Source organism: Triticum aestivum, chromosome 2D, assembly GCF_018294505.1.
Source record: "Triticum aestivum cultivar Chinese Spring chromosome 2D, IWGSC CS RefSeq v2.1, whole genome shotgun sequence".
NCBI classification, from domain to species: domain Eukaryota; kingdom Viridiplantae; phylum Streptophyta; class Magnoliopsida; order Poales; family Poaceae; genus Triticum; species Triticum aestivum.
In genome coordinates, this window is record NC_057799.1 from 215,495,582 (window position 1) to 215,505,554 (window position 9,973).

Consider the following 9,973-nt stretch of genomic DNA (forward strand, 5'->3'; position numbering starts at 1 on the left):
GAACAGCACCTTCTACCCCTTCTTTATGGGCAGCGTCGTCGCGGGCCTGGTTCCCCCTTTCTCCGACTTCTTCTACGCCATCCTCCACCAATACGGGTTACAGGCCCTTCACCTCCATCCCAACTCCATCCTTCTCTTGTCGATCTTCGCTTTCTACTATGAGGCATATGTCGGCGTGATGCCGTCCATGGCTCTGCTACGCCACTTCTTCTTCCTCCGCATCAACGATGGTCATACCTCCGGGTGCGCCAACTTCTTTGCGGCCGGAAAAGCCAACACGATCTCGAAGGCTGGGAAGAAGGCCGACAGCTTTAGGAGCAAGTGGGTCATGATGGACGCCAAGTGCGTCCACCCATGCTTGAAGCTGCCGACGGAGATGCCCCAATCTGACGACGGGTGGTCTCGCGCGAAGCTCACTGCTGATCGGGCAACGTCGGTGCTGGAGAAGATGAACGCCGACCTGAAGCCGGGCAACGCAAAGGCGGCGAAGCTGATAGGGGCCATGCTCCTGAGGGAGTTCCTGATGCTGCGGGTGGCACCGCTTCAGGCGCGCTCGCGCCCCTTGTGGACGCTTGGGGGTGAAGAAGACAAACTTTGCCTTAGTCCAGGAGCCTTGTCTGACGAGGAGCTGGCTGTAGCTCTCCGCCTCTTGGTCGGGAACGACCAAGAGTATCCGCCGAGCACCATCATTCCCCTGTTACGTCGCAAGGTCGGGGTGCAGGTTGCGGCCGCCATGCCCACCTTCGACGAGCGCAGCCTGGTGCCGCCGGCACCCCTTGTGGTCCCGGAGGCGATGGCGCCGGTGGACGTGTCTTCTGGCGACTCCCACAGGGAGGAGGAAGAGGAGGAAGACAAGGAGCGTGACTTGGAGGCGACCCTCGAGGGGATGGGGGAGTCCTCCCCCTTGCGCAAGGCTGACCTCCTCCGCACCATGCCTGACAACGACGACGAGGCCGATGCCCTCCAGAGGGGGAGCCACCCGTGATCCCGACGAGGGGCAGGTCTGCGTTGCTCTCCCGAGATGAGGCCCCATCTCTGACTCCGCCTGGGGCTGCTTCTGGTCCATCCGCTGCCCGTCCTCCTACTCCTGGCGCCCGCTCGTGTGCGCCTTAGGCTGCGAGGCTCTCCGGCTTCAAGCTCACGAAGCGGAGGGACTACGCTGCAATAGACCTGTAAGTGCTCTTGCCTTGTTTCGTTCTTTTTTCTGCTGCTTGATCTTGACACTTCTCCGCTGTGTGATTAGGCCGACGCCTGCGGTGGAGAAGAGGAAGGAGGAAGCGGTGGTGCTGCTCGGGTCCAACCTGCCTGCCGTGGCTGCGTCTCCCTCCGTCGAGAAGGGCAGTGTTGGCGCTCATGTCTCTCCGGCCCGGTCGTCCTCGCGAGGCCTGGGGGAGAATCCCCGGGAGGAGTCAGCCCCTGTGGCCCTGCTGGTGTCACGCCCAATATGCGATACTATCCTAAAGAGACTCGAAGGTCTCACCAAGGATAGAACCGCATATTGATAAGCTTTTGCAAGGTGGATATCATTACATCAACATTACATAATAGATGGGGATACATACAAGGCATACAAATGCCACAAGAATACATGAATACATCATACATAAGACCAACATCCGACTATGGATGATACAGAAACAGAAGCTCAAACGACATCCACCCTGCTAGCCCAGGCTGCCGACCAAGATCCTATCCCTCGAACAAGAAGAAGCGGAACAAGAACTCCAAAACTATAAACATCGCTCTCACGTCATGATCATCGCATAACCTGTACCTGCAACTGGTGTTGTAGTAATCTGTGAGCCACGAGGACTCAGCAATCCCATTACCATGGGTATCAAGACTATCAAAGCTTAATGGGTATGGAAGGGGTAAAGTGGTGAGGTTGCAGCACGACTAAGCATGTATGGTGGCTAACTTACGAGTACAAGAGTAAGATGAGAATCTACGCAAACGGTCGCCAACTAGTGGTGATCAAGAAGTGATCCTGAACTACTTACGCTCAAACATAACCCCAAGACCGTGTTCACTTCCCGGACTCCACCGAAAAGAGACCATCACGGCTACGCAACGCGGTTGGTGTATTTTTAATTGGGTTTACTTCAGGTTCTCTAGAACCGGATATTAACAAATTCCCATCTGTCACATAACCGCGGGCACGACTCTCGAAAGTTTAAACCCTGCAGGGGTGTCCCAACTTAGCCCATTAACGATCCGCGGAGACAATCCACCATCGCGGGACACCCGATCAGACTCGGAATCCCGGTGCACAAGACATTTCGACAATGGTAAAACAAAACCAGCAAGACCGCCTGAATGTGCCGACAAATCCCGATAGGAGCTGCACATATCTCGTTCTTAGGGCACACCGGATGAGCCAGACATCGGGTTGGCATAGACCCTGGTTGCCCAGGGGGCGCTGGACATCGCTCGGTTTGGACCAGCACTCAGAGGAGCACTGGCCCGAGGGGGCTAAAATAAAGATGACCCTCGGGAGTGCGACTCCCTAGGGAAAAAATATAGGTAGTGGGTAGGCAAATGTAAAACCAATGTTGGGCCTTGCTGGAAGAGTTTTATTCAAAGCAAACTGTCAAGAGGGTCCCATACCCCTCACCGTGTTAGGGACGCAAAATCAAGGAACATAACACCGGTATGACGGAAACTAGGGTGGCAAGAGTGGAACAAAACACCAGGCACAAGGCCAAGCCTTCCACCCTTTACCAAGTATACAGATGCATTAATTAAATAAGAGATATTGTGATATCCCAACAATGTTCATGAAATCCATGTCCCAACATGGAACAACCTGCAACTGCACCTGCAACTAGAAACGCTATAAGAGGGGCTAAGCAAAGCGGTAACATAGCCAAACAACGGTTTGCTAGGAAGGGTGTAAACGGTTAGAGGCTATCATGGCAATTAGGGAGGCTTGACAACAAGTGGTAGGTAGCGCGACATAGCGATAGCATCGAGACAACTAGCATAGCAATGATAGTAGTGAGATCCAAGGTGACGGTCATCTTGCCTGAAATCCCCCTAGGAAGAAGAACGAGTCCATGAAGAAGATGAAGCCACGAAGACGAACCAAGCATAGACGAACGAATCCTCACGATCGCAATGAAACAGGAACTAACGAGAAGGAGCACAACCGGAAAGAAGCAAACAACATAGTAAACAAACAAGCTTAACATGACATGATGCACAACCAAGTATGATGCATGTCAAGATTAAATGTTGTTAACATGGCAAGAGGTGAAGCATAAGCAAACTACCTATTTAGCCAAGTTTAAATGAGTACGGAAACACAAACAACAATTCCGGAAAATCCCCATATGCATATTTCAAGTTTGGTACTGTTCTGCCCTATAAACAATTTTAAAGTTGTGAAACAGCAAAATAAAGTGCAGCAAGTTAATCTATGCATTTTTCTACCCCATTTACATATAAAGTTTATTTAAGACGGAGCTACGGTTATTTAGATATGAATTAAACCATTTTAGCATGTCATTTATGCAAATTAAATCAAACACCATGTTAAACATTTTAAACATGGATGAAAATAGCATATTATGAAACTAGATAAAATTCTAAGCATTTTGCATATATGGTTCGTTTAGTTTGGATGCATGCATCTTTAACTATAGACAATGTAAAACAGTGGCAATTCTGTAAATATGCAATGCACTGGAAATTAAACAAATCCACAGGCAGAAAAAACATGCACGGGCCCGAAGCATCAAGGTGCAGCGGCCCAGATGAGGATTCGGCCCAAGTGGCTGTGTGCAAAAGAAATGGAAAAGAGGGCAAAAACTGGGGCGTCTGGGGCTAAAACCCAGGACCTCCCGGATGGGAGCGCGTGAGTGATGTGGTGCAAGAAACAGGGAGACGCGGGCGTCGCGTTGGTGTCTCGCGGGAGGCAGCGTGCATGTGTGGAGGCGCTGAGTGTAGGTTCTCGTGTGCGAAAAAATTCAGAGATCAAGGCCATGGCGGCGAAGCACGGCGAGGCATGCTACGGGGCCCTGCCTCTGTGCAAGGGCGAAGAGGAGTGTGGTGTGCGTGCAAGGACATGAGCGGTGTGCAGCGGGGCGCACGAGCACAAGCTCGAACTCGAGCCCATCCATGGCGGAACGACTCGAGGTCGCGTGGATCAGTGACTACGATGATGGAAACGATGGCGGAAAGAGGTGAGGAGGTGCGGCTGCTCACAGAGGGGATGCTGCTGCAGTCGATCGAGCTCGGGGACGAGGGGTTGCGACGAAGTTGACCAGCGACGAGCACCTGCCGTAGATGAAGAAGATGAAGACGACGACGAGGAACTTGGTGTTCCTCTGAACCGTGAAGAAGATGAAGTAGAGGAAGAGGACATCGAGGAACTTGGCGTCTCCGGCCATGGATCCTTCCAGCTCCTGGCCTTGATTGAAGCCGAAGAAGACTACGTAGGCGGCGTGGGGAGGCGCTGATCGGCGATGGTGCGCGCTGTCCGTGAAGACGAAGAAGCAGGGGAGGTAGTCGCCATGGAGGAGGCCGGTCCAGGGCTCCAGGGACTTGCTGCGGGGTCGAGGAAGAAGACAAAGACGGCTACGGCGAGGATCAAGCCGGAGAAGAGCTTGAGCTCTCCTCGGTCATGGAGTCGAGTGTCTCGGGAGGAGGCGCGTGGGGCTGCCCTCCTGGCTGGCGGCGGCGGAGGAGGAAAGAGGGGGTCCGAGGAAACCCTAGGGGGGTCGATGTGAGGCTTTATAGGAGGGGAGACACGGTGCCGTGGCCACGGTGGCCACGTGCCCTGCTCTCCCAGAGTTACCGTGAGAGAGATATGTGATGGAGGTGGAAGAAAATGTGCGGAGTGAGGGGATGACAGGTGGGGGCGACTGGGTGCATATGGGAAATTTTACCAGGGAGAGAGAGAGAGTTGGGCTGGATTGGTTGGCCTGCTGGGTTGCTGAAGCTACTAGTCGCTAGGCTGCGCTACTGCTCTTTTTCTATTTCTTCAAACAGAAATAAAATAGCAAAATCACAGAAGAATTGGAGATGGTTGTGAGAGATATGAACATATCAATGGAGTCCAGGATTTGTGCAGAATTTGAATAAATTGCTTTGGGCATTTTTAAGGACAGAAAAATAATTCAAGTGTGAATTTAATTCACACTTGAGCCATTTTTGAACCCTACCAAAACAACTCCAAAATGAATGAAATTTGACAGAGAGGTATAAGGCAAGGAGTATGATCATCAGGAAATAAATGAACATTAATGAATGAGGGAATAATGTCACTTGCAATAAATGTGTGAGAATTGAAAGGAAGAAGCTAGTGATTGGGTGTTGTACTTGATGATGGTTAAGATGGGAGGGCAAGATGGAACAGCAAAGAAGATGAGGAGAAGGAGTTCACAAAGATAACAAGCATATGAGAAAATGTACACTACAATGATGATCATGATGCAAATGCAACAAAAACAACAAAGGCCATATCACATCATGAAGCATGAATCAAAGCAAGTGAGATGACCATGGCAAACAAACAAGGATGGCACAATGCAATATAATAAAAGATGAACATGATGCAAGAAGCAAAAATGACAAGGCACTCAACATGATCATGGCCTAAACATATATGAATGAAATATGCAAAGCAATTATGATAATGCAACAAACATAATAAACACACGTCAACAACTAAAATAAATGGAAGGGCAACTGAAGCGTCGGTCTCGGGGCGTTACAGCTGGCTCCGGAGGCACCGGTATCTGGCTCAACTGCTGAGGTCTCCAAAGCTCAGGAGCCCCCAGTCTCCTGGGCTATGGTAATGATGCCGCCTCTTCCCCTCCTGTTGCACCGCTGGCTCCAGGTTCTTCTGCCTCTCCCGACGTCTTGGAGTGTGCTCTTTCTGAGATGGCCTAGCTGCGAGAAGATCTTCAGGGCGCCGACCCCCAACTGGTAGCCGGGCGCCTGGAACTGGTCTCTAGCTGGCTTCATTCTGACGTGTCTGTTCAGGCGGCGCTAAGCCAGGCCGCGGTGACCTCCGAGAAGGAGAAGCAGGCCACCGCCCAGGTAGCGGCCGCTCGCGAGGCGGCGCTGAAGGATGTCGAGGCCGCCCAGGATCGCTGCCGGGTGCTGCAGGCTGAGCTGAAGACCCTGCGCACCGAGCGTGCGGAAGAAGCCTACAAGCGCAAGGCGGTGGAGGAGAAGATGAAGTCCTGGGAGGACGCCATCAAGGGTCGCGACGCCGAGCTGGAGGAGTTGGCGAAAGCGCAGATCACGGAACGCAGCCGGCTGAAGAAGCCGGAGCAGAAGGTGGAGACGGAGAAGGCTGATCTTGGTGCCAAGGCGAAGGTCCTGACTGAGGACTGTGAGGCCTTCAAGCTCCTCGAGGTGAGGGCTCGGAAGGTGTTGCAGTCGCTCTACGCGAAGGGCTTGGAGGAGCCACTGGCCACCAGCAACGAGGGCCCCGTCCAGCTGCTTCCTTATCTGGTTGATGCGCTTGAGGACATCGTGAGCGGTATCGGCCCCATGGCAGATGGGGAAGCCCGCGTTCTTTCCTCGGCTACGTTGACGCGCGTCTTCAGCCACCTCCATCTTCGCAACCCCGCCGTCTGCCTTGACGAGCTGCTGGAGCCTGTGGACGAGCACTGCGCAGCCGCCGCCGCAACCGTGAAGGGCCTGGTGGAGGCCCTGCTGGGGAGGTTCCACGCCTTCGCTCCCGCGCCTTCGGCCGGTGGTGCTACTGATCCCGCCACTCCGGCAGGAGGTGCAGGTGAAGGCGACGCCACCAAGGAAGGATCATCCCTTGCGGGCGACGGCGGTGTCCGGGGATGACTTGCTTGCGGCCCTTTTCCTGTTTGAACTCCTGCAACATGTACCGTGCCACGTGGAGGCGTTTAAACTTGCGTTTGGCATTGGAGAACAATATGTTTTGTAATATTGGCTTTGAGATTTTGCGATTTCCTTCCCATTTGCTTTACGTTCTACGTTGACAGAGCCCGACCCCGCGCATACCTCAGCCGCCGTTGGGTCGTCCGGATCACCAGGACGAGACCAAGGAGTGAGGGGCTATGTGGCCAGTTAGGCTCGTGAGTCGCGATGCTCAGGAGTACCCCTTGACATGCAAACAGCTTACGGAAAGGAGATGCAGGGGTAGGTCTACTGTTCTAGGTCGGCAGGGCCCGACCCCGCGCATACCTCAACCGCCATTGGGTCGTCTAGATCACCAGGACGAGACCAAGGAGTGAGGGGCTATGTGGCCAGTTAGGCTCCTGAGTCGCGATGCTCAGGAGTCCCCCTTGACGCTCAAACGACCTTCCTACCTTTGCCCTCGCCGAGGCTCGAATCGGGAGGGGCGCGCGACGACCAGGTCGGAGGGACCTGGCTGGGTGGCGTACGCTTGGGTGTGACCCAAGCGCAGCCCCCGTGCCCAGCCCCCTCGTGCGACTCTCTCGAGGGGAGGTGTTGCGATGAGGCCGGACACTAAGCTCAAGGGCTCCCTGAGGTTGATATGGCCGCGAGGCCGCCCTTAGTTGTTTATCACTAGCGCGGATCATGGTGCTTCCGCACATGCACGGGCATAGCCGCTCCTCGGCAGTGTCGACGGCCAGCGCAGAGCATGGTTCTTCCACTGGTACGTGTGAGGGGACTCCCTATTGCGAAAGCCCCCGAGGCGTGTACAGCCACGCCCTGACACGTGGCTTGCACGGCAGGGCTAGACGAGGTGTGTCTGGGAACTCATGAGCCAGCGCAGGACTCACGAGGCCCTACCTCAAGGCGGGCTGCGCCTGGTCTTGGCTCTTGATGGCTGTGGTGGTCCTGCGAGATTGTTAGATAACCTACGCCGAATGAATCTCCTGAGGCTATCGCATGAGAAGGCCAAGCACCAACGACACCAGGAGGTGACGTGAATGGGGCCGGCCCACCAGACAGAGCTCAGCCGTTGGATTTATTGATGCTGCAAGGACGGGCCCGAGCACAGACGCCGTGCCTAGCCTTCTCATGCGAAGGATCCTGAAGAAAGACGATCAGCGCGCGGCTCCCGTGGCGGGTGACAATCAAGCAGGTGACAACCATAGATAGATTACGCATGGAAAACGAATGGGATTAGGTAAATGCAAGAACGATACATGCCGCTGGGTTGGACCCGAGCGGCTTGGGGATGATGCAGCCCGAGAGGCGCCCCCAGCAAAGGAAGCCAAAGATGTAAAGGGATACATGCCGCAGGGACAGACCCACGCCGCCTGGGAATGATGCAGCCCGAGGGGCGCTCCCAGCTAAATAAACTTGGAAAATGTCACCTGGTTCTGTTGTTGAAGGAATGTTGGGGCAGCTGAAGACGCGTGGTGAAGGGGTTGCTCCTCACGAGGGACCCTGAGCCTCGGGAGGCTCTGGGGTCCGGGCCGTTCCTTGAGGACCGCCTCCATCTCCCCCAGGACTGTGTGATGCCTGGCCTCCTGAGCTGCCAGGATGCTCCGCAGGTTGCGCTGGAAGGCGGACGACATGCTCGGCAGGCCAAAAGGCATGCAGACGTAGCTGTGAGGTGGGCCCTCGCAGTGTCCCACACGCGAAGGCTAGAAGAGCTCCTGAGATTCGGCCCTGTTGAGCCCTGGGATGTCGATGCAGACGTGCAGCCCACCATCCTCGCCTGGATGGGGAGCCGCGCCAGGTGAGCGGCGGTCGCCGCGCATGGCTCTCGCATCCTGCAGTTCCTGAGTGGTCTTGGCAATGAACTCCTTAGCAATGGGCGCTCCTTGTCCGGTGTCCTCCTGAGGGAACCGTGCTGCAAAGCACGCCTCCACGTGGTCCCGAGCGCCTCCCTCGTGATGTTGGCAATGTCGGAGGCCCTCCAGAAGAGAGCCCCTGAGCCCTGCCCGAGGAGGGCGCCGGGCGTGCCTTCCTATGCGAGGGAGGGAGGCGCCCCAGGCACGGGCGCCGATCCTGACGCGGCTCCACTTGAGGCGCCGCTCTCCTGAGGCCCTGCGCGGAGTAGCTGCTTCTTCTTCTTGGGGGCGACCTCAAGAGGGTGCTGTGCTGCATTGCTGTTGGGGTCTTTGATTGATGCCTCTTGGAAGGCGCGCTCGAGGGAGCACACCGCATATCTTTCTTCGCAGGGGACTGCGATGATTCCGCCGCTCCCTAGCATCTTGAGGACGTTGTAGCTGTGGTGTGTCACTGCCATGAACTTGGCGAGGGCCGGATACCCGAGGATGGCATTTTACGGCAGACGAATGTGGGCGACGTCGAAGTCGATGAGCTCGGTGCGGTAGTTGTCACGCTGCCTGAAGATGACAGGGAGGCGGACCTGCCCTATCAGGGTGCTGGAGCCGTCGGTTACTCCTGAGAAAGCCTTGGTAGGTTGAAGCTGATCGTATGGCACTTGGAGGCTGTCGAACGTCTCGACGGACAGGAGTTAAGCCCTACGCCGCCGTCGATGAGGGTCTTGGTGACTTGCACGTTGCTAATGACCGGTGAGCAAAGCATCGGGAGGGCACCAGCGGTGGCCGCGCACTTGAGTTGATCTGCCGAACTGAAGGTGATGGCGCACTTGGACCACCTAAGCGGGTGTGTGGCCTCGAGCTCGGGGAGGACTGCGTTCACCTCGCGAGCAAACTGCTTGAAGATACGCTGAGAGGCTGGGGCCTAAGCTCCTCCCGAGATGCATGCGATAGCACGCGGCTCCTGGAGGCCCCCAGCCCCTCGTCCTGATGGTGGTCATCATTCCTTCTTGGTGGTGGCAGCAGCGGAGGAAGCCCAGCATTGCCCTGAGGACGGTCCTCGCGAGGCTGATCCCTCCAAGTGCCCTCGCGAGGTTGGTCCTGCCAGCGGTCCTCGCGAGGCCGGTCGCGCCACTCCTGGGGTGGGCCATGATCATCCCAGCGTCCTCCGCCACGCCCTCCTCCTCGGCCGCAGCCCCGGTCATTGCGCTCGGGGCATCGACCGAGGCGTCCGTCCCGAATGGCCCTGAGCTCTTGACAGTCATTAGTGTTGTGGCTGT